Raw genomic sequence first — 9743 nt, 5'->3', positions numbered from 1 at the left:
ATTTCTTTATTGAGATTTAATTTTAAAGTTCTATAATTATGTTTGGAAATATGCTGACTTGCTTGAGGAATCACTGGGTTAAACTCTTGTTTTTAAATGGACATGTTTATATGCTGCATCAGGAAGTACTGAGATTGAGAAAGCCTGCAGTTTTCTTATTTTTATCTTTATTTTTGGAAGTATTACAGACATTCCCTTTGTGTTTTTCCCCACTGACCCTCTCCACCAAGAAGGCCTATAGTGTTAAAGCATTTAAATTTAGTGAAACATTAAAAGGCATCAGAGATAATTTATTTAATCAATTTTGTCTTAAATTTTTGTTGTTGAAGAAAGGTACTCAGTAGTGATAAAAATAAAGTATGTTTGAAAATATTTGGGCTATTTATATGCATTTTATTCCAAAAAATAAAAGTTAAACATTCCATTGTTAGCAGATGTGCTCTGACCTCACCCAGTCCTTCAGCACCTACAGAGAGTTGATTTTCACAATTAAAATGATTATAAGCAACAGAAGAGTCAATTGATCTATTCATTCCAAGTTTATTATCATAATATCAAACTTTAAATTGCAGGCTAAACATTGGAAATAATATCCATTGAAATAAATACCCTTTTCAGAAAAATACAGTGACAGATAATGATTAAGAAACTGTTTAACAGCTGTGAATATACACCAAAGACAACTGTTCTCCTGGTTATTTTTAAATGTTTACCTGTCAATATAAAACTTTTAATCTTCTTTCATGTCAGTGGATGTTATTTTAGGACATATGTCATTTAAAAGTGTTTAAATCAAATCATTTTAGGGCCATCAATTTAGATATATGTTTTGAAAATTGTAGAGTTTAAACTATTTTTAACAGCTCCTTTTACTCTAAAATAGTGTCCTGGTTTGGATATAAAATTATAATGGTTACCTTCAGTATAGCTTAACTTTGAGATCACAGCCACATTCAGCATTATGACATTCCAAGACAGAACCGCTGGCTATACATAGGATAAGGAAGTATCGGGTGAGAGGCTCCTAGAACACTAAAAGTGGGATCATAAGCAGAGAAAACGTGAGTAGGAGAAGATAGGGGCACCTCCCTAAGAGGGAGGGGGCCGGGGGCTGGGCTCTTTGATGCTAAAACCCCCTCTGAGCCTGATCCGAGAGCAGGGTGCTACGGCAGCACTGTGATAGCTTGCGGTGGGGTGCTTGGGAGAGTTGAGATATAAGATTATAAATCCAAGGCGACTAAGAAAGGAATTTATTGGGTTGGGAAGTGCCAGAGACCAATTCCAGCATGACAGCAGGGCTGCATCTGGGAATGGCTGAAGGCATTTCCCCAAACTTGAAAAGGGATTATTGATTGTGGCTGCCAGACAGCTAAAAGGCATCTTAATCTACATGTTATTGCCTCCTACTGGCCAAACACCTGAACAGCTGTAGGCTAATTCTCCCATTCTGACCATGGACTCTGTACCAAACCCTGACCCTTTGAAGTGTAAATCTCTGCCTTGCCTCAGGACAAGCTGTGTTAATGAAAAGCATGGGGTCCTGGGGACAGAGAGAACCTAAGACCTTAGACTTAAGACCTTAGAACTTAGCTCCTTTAGCTAAGCTCCTCTGACTCCCAGTGCCTTTCAAAATTATATTTCATCTCCGGATTCTTTATTAGTCTCTGGACTCCTATTATTTAACATCTACGCACAGCCTTCCCCAGATTCCTGAACCCTTCTTGATGTTGGGACAAGAACCCTGGCAGGGAAGATGCTGGGAGTATCGTTATTTGTTTCTGGGCTTTTCTCTTTAGCAACAACAGTGAGCAACCAGGCTGGTATGTGCACTGTCCTCCGTGCAACCCCAGTGAGGGACTCTGATGCTGCGCCAGCGCCCAGGATGCCCCATGGTGATCGCCAAGTGCCGCAAAGGCATGGACCTCAGCACCGGCCCAGAGGGCTCTCAGAGGAATCACCTAAGAACCCTCCGTCCTGTGTCCCGCCAAAGCAGAGATGGGAAGATCCCACTTGCACGGAAGGCACGGACTTAGAAGAAAACAGAGACGGGGATGTTGAAAACAAAAAAATAACATAAGAAACTTGTCATATTAGAGTTCCAGGTGGTAGGTTGGGGAGGTGTATTCCTCTCCGAGGGCTGCGGTGGCAAAGGACCACACACGGGGTGGCTTAAAACAACAGAAGTGTGTTCTCTCACAATTCTGGAGGCCGGACGTCCAAAGCCAGGGTGTTGAGGGAACGGTGCTCTCGCCAAAGCCTCTGGGAGGAAGGGCTCATCCTTGCCTCTCCCAGCTTCTGGGAGCCCTGACCTCCCTCACCTTGCGGCCTGTCTCTGCCTCTGCCCTCAGCCCCCTCCCCTCTGGTCTCTCTTCTCTTCTCATGAAGACACCAGACTTCTTGGATCAAGGGCTCACCCTACCTCAGTATGACCTCACCTGAACATACATCTTAGTTATAGCTTCAGCGACCCCTTAGTCATATCCATTCACAGGTGCTGGGGTTAGAACTTCAGCATATCTCTCTGGGGGACACATTTCAACCCATGACAGGAGGTTTAACAATTCAGTCAAGATTCTTGAGGAAACCCCTTGTCAGTGAAGGAAAAATGTGTTATACTCAGGTTATGGGTACCTTCAGAAATCTGAGAGACACACGCATGTAACCCCGGACAAAGAATGGTTGGAAATACCAGCATAAGCTTGGTGAATTTGTGCCAGCCAGAAACATAGCGCTAACGAAGACTCTCGGATCTCTTAGTGGAACCTCCGGGAAGACGCCGTTTATTTCCAAAAGAGACTTTGAATGATATGTGCACTCCACTGTTTGGAATGAATACGACCAAATCCCAGTTAGGGATAAACAACATTATGTACTCACAACATGCCATTTTAAATACTTAATACTATTACCCAAAGAAAATTGAAATGCAAGCCCAGTCATATGGGCACAGAATCAGGAACAGACTGGCCTCGGATCCGGGAAATTTCCCCAGGAAACATGAAGTGGTTCATATACATATGCTGACATCTCTCAACAGCTGGCAGGACTCGCGCTGGGTGTTAACACAGCAGGGAACCATCAGAACGGGAGAAGAAGACGTGATTGACACGCTGACATGCTGCTGTAGAAATTGCAGTGGGGGAACAATTACATTGCTCAGAGAATGCTTCTCAATTGGCTGGGAAGAGAATTATGTCGGTGCTGAAAGATTTCCCAGCTGTACTCCCAAACAACCTGGAAATGCACATTATAGGTACTTGGAAACAAAGGAACCTATTATTTTGTCTCCTTTTAGTTAAGTGGTAAAGTACTAGGAGGGGGCAGAATAGATAATGCTAAAGGGCAATTTAGCCTCCTGTCAGCACCAGGGTCTTTCGAGTTGTCATCCCTGAATGTATAACTGCCGATCCAGGAAAGCAGGCATAGGCTTTGTGCAGAATGCGCCAATGGGCTGTCTGATCATTCTTCCCCATACCCAGCACGATCATTTCCTGTACTGACTTAGAGCTCAGGAAGTTTCTAGCATCCATTCTAGGAGGACTTTTGTATATGACTGAAGATCAATAAGAAAAAGAAGCTGACTTTGGAACACCATGAGGGGGCTGGGGAGACAAATTTAATCCTGTGATTCAAGGAAGTTCTTAGGATTATTCAAAATTTCAGTAACGGTGATACACAGAACAAACGCAGTCCCCTGACTTACGGCTTCCCTCCATCCTCTGCGTGTAGATGGTGCGCATCTTGTTTGGGTTATTATTGTCTCTAACCTCCTGCCCAACCTCCCTATATGCCCTCGGTGTGATGCTGGGCAGGACCCTGCAAACCTCACATCTCCTTTGCCATCTGGCTCCCTCTCAGGTTTGGTCACTAGGGGGCACCAGAGGGAGACTGGAAGGCTGCCACTGTGACCAGGGCCTTGTTCAAGTTTTGAATCTGGCTCCTCGGATTGTCACCCCAGGACTGTTGTTCACCCCAGCTGGCAGCCGTTGGCTCCAGTTTGGCCCATGCCCTCAGACCCAGCCTCGCCATACTCTCAGAGCCACCAGCCCAGTCCAGCTTGTGCCCTTTGCTCAGATGTCTGAGTCTAACATGCAGGGACCCTCATTCAAGGGACCCAGCAGCAGCAGCAGCAGCCGGGCAGCAGTCCATCCTCAGAGCTGCAGAGAGAGCAGCACCCTCCGTAGCCCCACGTCACCCCTGCATCCCCAGCCCACTGGGTGTAGCTGCAGTGTTCTCCCTTTGCCTCTCAGTTCTCCAAGATCAGTGCAACCAATTCCTTACGTTAAATTCCTTCTGTTAACCCATGGTGCTGAGTCTCTTCTCCTCACTGGACCTTAACTGAAAGGCCTCTATTTTTTACTATAATTCCTCTACACGATGCTTGCTTGATCATTGGATTTGATGTGTCTGTAGATCATTCCTGCCATGTGCAGCTACATAGACTTAGATGCATGCATGTGTGTTTGCATGGAACTTAAATGCATCATCATGTGAGCTCTGCATCCTGTGCTCAGACTGCTCGAATGTTCAATACCGCCTGACCTGCAAGCTCTTTCCAGCAGCTTTCGGTCATCAGCGAGTACATTTCTGGCGCAGCAACTCCAGATCACAGCTTTGAAGGACACTCAGACTATCTGCGATTACTTGGGCATCCACTCCAAACTCAATGAGTTATTATCTTGGAACAGCTCAAGTTAAAAATTTGAGACACGAAGGAACTGGACGTAGTAATCTGTCCTGGAGAAAAGCTGCTGTGATAAAAGGAAAGGCCCTCTTAACCCAGTGCCACCTGTCACCTGGGTTAACCCACACCCAGGCAGCTCGCTCCTCTGGAGAGCATGGTGTGGCAGGGCTCATGTTCTTCATTTAGCTCCAGCCAGGCCATCCTGTGGGTTAGCCCAAAAAGGAAGACCAGGCAGTCAGAACATAGGAAGCTGGGGACCAAGAACATCTTAGGAGCCACTTACAATGGCTGTGAGAGGCGGGTTTAATAGCTGAACTCCTTCCTATGCCCAGGTGTGGAATGGCAGTGGTCCATTTGAGAGGAAGTTTTGACTCACAAAAAAGAACTCATGTCATCCCTGAGAGCTTTAACAAAAACAATAAACTTGGACAATAAATCATGAATAAACTTCGATCAAGCAAATATGAGAACCATGAACAGCGTCTCAGAGAGAACAACGTGCCCAAAGTGAAGCGTGAACAACCCAGGAGAAGGCGGTGGGAACCCAGATGCCGAGTAAATTTTATGCAGAAAGCAGATGTTGTACTCGCAGAATTTCATGTTTAAAAGAAAGAGTAAATGTAGTCATTAGTCATGAGAATGTCATAGTTGTTTGAAGCATGGAGTTTGGGGCCTCTGATTTCCAAGAGCTCAAGTGCACAGAGAGATTTATCTTTGGCACCTGAGACCCAGGGCGTTTCACACCCACTCAGGCTGCCTGCAGACGCACCAGCTTTTGCAGTAATTAAGAAGTGCACCTGCTCAGTGTAAGTACCCCATTTCCTCCTCCTTGACTTCCGGCTCAGTCATCTCTCCTCAGCAACAATAGATGCAGCTATGACCTTTCTGCTCTTTTCCACCAGGAGGACAAGAGCATCTTTCTGATCACTCCTCTCAAGGTCAAGGGTCAGAGAGTGGATTTGAATAGCAACTATGAAGCAGAGGGGCTCCTGCACGCCCATAAACTCTCTAAATAAACTCTCTGCTCACCAAGGCCTTTCTGGATCACACCCTTCAACAGCTTACACCACCGAACCCTCCCAGGTCTTACCATTCCCTCCTCTGCCTCCATTGCAGCAAGAACAGAAAACTGCTCCACCCAATCTCTTATTTCCAACCGTACTTCCCGTCCCTTGTTGCCAAGCCTGCCCCCTGCATGCCTTGAAAGACGCCCTGAGCTTGCAAAATGTTTAGAACCTGTCCAGCGGGGTGGTCTCCCCATCCTGCCAGCGGACATCCATGGTCATGTGATATCCTTGCTAGTGACCTTCACAGTACCCTGGCTCCCTGGTGCCGTGTCTCTTCAGCTGCCCCCTCCTGCTGCCACAGGCCAGGCCATGCTCCAGACCCTCACAGGTGCTTGCACACCTCTGAGATCCCAGACTCCAGGCTCCTCCTCTGAGTCGAATTCCTGCTCCTTCCTCTTAATCACAGTTCTGGTCTCCCCGCCAATGCAGCCCGCCCTTCCCAGCTGCAGGGAGTCCTCACTCCTCTTGTCCAACCCCCACCCCCATGGGCCATTTCACTGTTGACAACGTAGCAATCCTCTAACTCTTGTAGAGGTTTGGCCCTGATTTGCAGACCTGACCCCAGGCCAAGGAGCACCACCCATGCCTGGACCCCTCCGTAGCTGGGGCCCCGCTATCTAACATTCTCTGAGCGTTGTCAGTACACCTTCTTTTATCCTGAGATCCCAATTTTCATGCTGGCACCTGACCTTTATAAATCTCTGCTGTAAAGCTGATCATTACAGTGGGCTTTGTGAGCACTAAGTCGGCCCATGGACCCATCCCTTGCCCTTCTGTCCCACCCGTGCATCACCTGTCATTAATTAAGCCCAGAAGCCCTCCATCTCCCCTGCCCTCTGCCCCAGCCCAGCTCTGCAGCCCAGGCCTCATTTGCAGGGCCAGCCTCTGAGTCATTAGTGAGCCATTACTGCATTACCTGGTGTTTGTCACAGAGTGTTATTTACTCCCCTTCCACTCTGCTGTGTCAGACCCTTGGCCCGGGCATGTGCCTGTGGTGACAGCCCCTTAACCATTAGGGGCAATCAAAGGCTTGCCTTGGCTCTTCTCAGAGCGTATCTACTGCTTGGCTCCCCCATCTCTCTGGGGTTACCCCAAAGCCTCAGGCCCTAGGCAGTGGGCTGGGCCTCTGGTGAAGGCCTAGCAGTTGTACAAAAGTGATCCCCACATTGCCTGGGTCCTTGGAGTTAATTGGCTGCCTGGACCCACACTCACCCACTTCCCTAACACCATGGAACCACAGCAGTGCCCAGGACCTTGACAAAGGGGCCCTTGCCGCTGCCGGCCCCCTTCCTCCAAGCTTTGGAGCCTCGCTGCAGCATAAATAGCCATTGAGCACTCAACTAGTTCAAGTTGAGAAGGGCTGTCCATTTACCACCAGATTTCAAAGCCCTCGTCCTAAAGAGAGAACAAAAAATACCTCCGTAACACTGCTATGTTGATTACATGTGGAAAGGACAATAGTTTGGATTTATTGGGCTTAAATAAAATACTTCAAAATTAATTTCTCCTGGTTCTTTTTCTTTTTTTTAAATTCGGCTACTATACTAGACAGTGTAAACTTCCCCAGGTGCCTCATGCGGGTGGGGCTCAGGTAGAGGAGCGTCCCTGTGTTGCCATGGCACTGTCCCCACATGACATGGCCACGTCAGGGACTCCACCGTGGCCGGGCCCCTGGTGCCAGCCCACAGCAGCGACAGTCGTCCCTGGTCTGCCCTGGTCCTTAGGGTACGTTGGCGGCTCGGACCTCAAATTGAGCAAAGATTTAGCAAAGAAACAAAAACAAAAAAACAAAACGAGAAGCCAGTTTAATCTGAATTTGTGGTAAACAACAAAAAACATTTTATTTATCTCAAATTTGTCTGTTATCCCTAAGAGTCGAACCCCACATCTCCTCCACGTGCTCCTCATCTCTGGGGCCACGCCAGTGACTCAGCCCTCGTCATGGGGCCCAGGCTGCTGGTGCCAGCCACAGAGACCCTCACAAGGGAGTCGCTGCATTGCCTTGGAAAATCTCAGCATATCCAGGCTGCCTGGGCCCCTTCCCACTGGTCCTTGGGGCCACGCCAGCATCTCGGATCCTCCAGAGCGGGCCTGAGCCTCCAGGGCCTACTCCAGACATGATCTGAGCATTGTGTACTGTCTTCACTTATTTAAAGGGTATTTTCTGGCTTGACAGACCCCACTTCGTTTAGTCAACACTGAAACCTCAGACCTTGCGTGGTAGTTGGCACATTGACTTGGTCCCCCTGAAAGTGCATGGCCTCCACTTTGCCCACATGCCCATGTCATCAGCATCACATGAATGGCAAGGAGGCTGGACCCCTGGTAACAGTGGCAGAAGCCTTTGGAGCCATGTAAGCCTCACAAGCTATTAAAACTAGTCACCGTCCTGCCCTGGTTCTCCTTACAATTGATTGGGCCTTCTTCTCCCACATGGCTATGTTCACGGTGCTTTATACCCCTGACAGGTGGTTCACTTCTCCCTGGATCTCCAGATATGAGGCTGATGCAGTCCCCTCCTCTCCCTGGTGAGGGTCTTGGGCTTAAGATCAGCCTGCATGTGGCCCTGGCCATGGAGCAGGCTCCTATCTGCTTGAAGCCGAACTCTTCTTTCCTTCCACTCCTCACTTCTCCGCCAGTGGACAGAGCATTCCAGCTGGCTCCCACAGGCCACATCAGAGCTGGTGAAAGCCTCATAGGTGCTGGAGATAAGCCCTGGGCCTGGCGGGCCACGCTTGAGGCCAGTCAGTCTTGCAAGCTTGTGCACGCCTGCTCCTTTGTTTTATGTGCTGCCCTAGGTCGTTGCTTCTGTGGCTTTGTGTGTTTCTCCCTCATTTCCAGTTTCTCCTTTGTGCTAAAACAGAGGACACGGGAGGGTGGGAGCTGCCCTGAGCTCCGTGCCGGAAGCTTTGGGCATAGCTCTGCTCCTGAAGCCCCGTGCAAGTCTGGAAAAGCTACGTAAGTGTTTGGCCTCACTTTCCTTCCCTGTAAATGAGAGGGGTGGGCATTTTGTGCTTGCGTGAGGATGAGGAGAATGATTTGAGTTTTCTGGAGACACTACAGTGTTATTTTACATACTGCTCGGTACCCACTCTTTGCCTTCTGGCTTTGTTATAGGAGCAAGGACAGTCCCCAGGAATGAAGTTGTATGCCAGGAGGAAGAGAGAGAACACCCCCAAATTCAGGACATCATTTTAGAGCTGCTTTAAAAATAGAGTTCATACCCACCTAACTCAACGCCATTGCTTCCATCACTGCCCCAAGTCTCCTGCCCCCAATCTCAGCTGTCACTTAAAGATTTTCCCATTTATCATCAACATTGACGCCAACACTTTAAAATGGCAACAGTAAGTGCCTCAGCCTTGGCTGAAACCTTCAGCTGACCTTGGAAAATTTCTTTCTGGCTCGAGGAGTCTGGCCACTCAACCAGACTCCTTTAAAGTGCTTGATCATGGTGCCCTGTATGTCAGCATTGGGACTTGGTGCTATGAACTCAAAAGACCAGGTCAGGATCACCTGTCAGCCAGGGTCAGGGAGCCTGCTGTGGAGGGGCTGGATGTCAGGGGCAGATGGGAGAGAGGGTCTGGCCTGTGTGCTGGCCCCAGGGCACCTCAGCCCAGCCTTCCCTCTATCTGAAGAGCTGACAGCCGTCTGCCATCTGCCTTCCCGAGCAGAGCCCTGCTTTGTCACCAGGTGACTTGGTGCCTGGGGTTTAGTGGGAGAACCTTCCTATGGGTATTTCAGCTTCAACAAGGAGAGGAATCTTATTCCTGTAAGGAATGAGCCCAGAGAATGCCAGGTACTGTGGGAGGTTTGGGGCCATGGATGGAGTTACAGGGGTCTTATGCAAGTTAGTCCTGGGAAATAGTAGAGTCAGGTAAAGGGTGATGAAAAGGGACAAGATGACAATAGGTGCTAGCTGCTGAGTGCAATAGTAGTGACTTCTCATGGCCAGCCTGGGCTCATAGCAGGGAGGTCTGGAACTTTCTAGA

Source organism: Myotis nattereri (genome assembly GCF_964212035.1).
Source record: "Myotis nattereri genome assembly, chromosome: 6".
In the NCBI taxonomy this organism is placed as follows: Eukaryota; Metazoa; Chordata; class Mammalia; order Chiroptera; family Vespertilionidae; genus Myotis; species Myotis nattereri.
The sequence above is the reverse complement of the archived record's forward strand: the minus strand, read 5'-3'. Positions refer to the sequence as shown.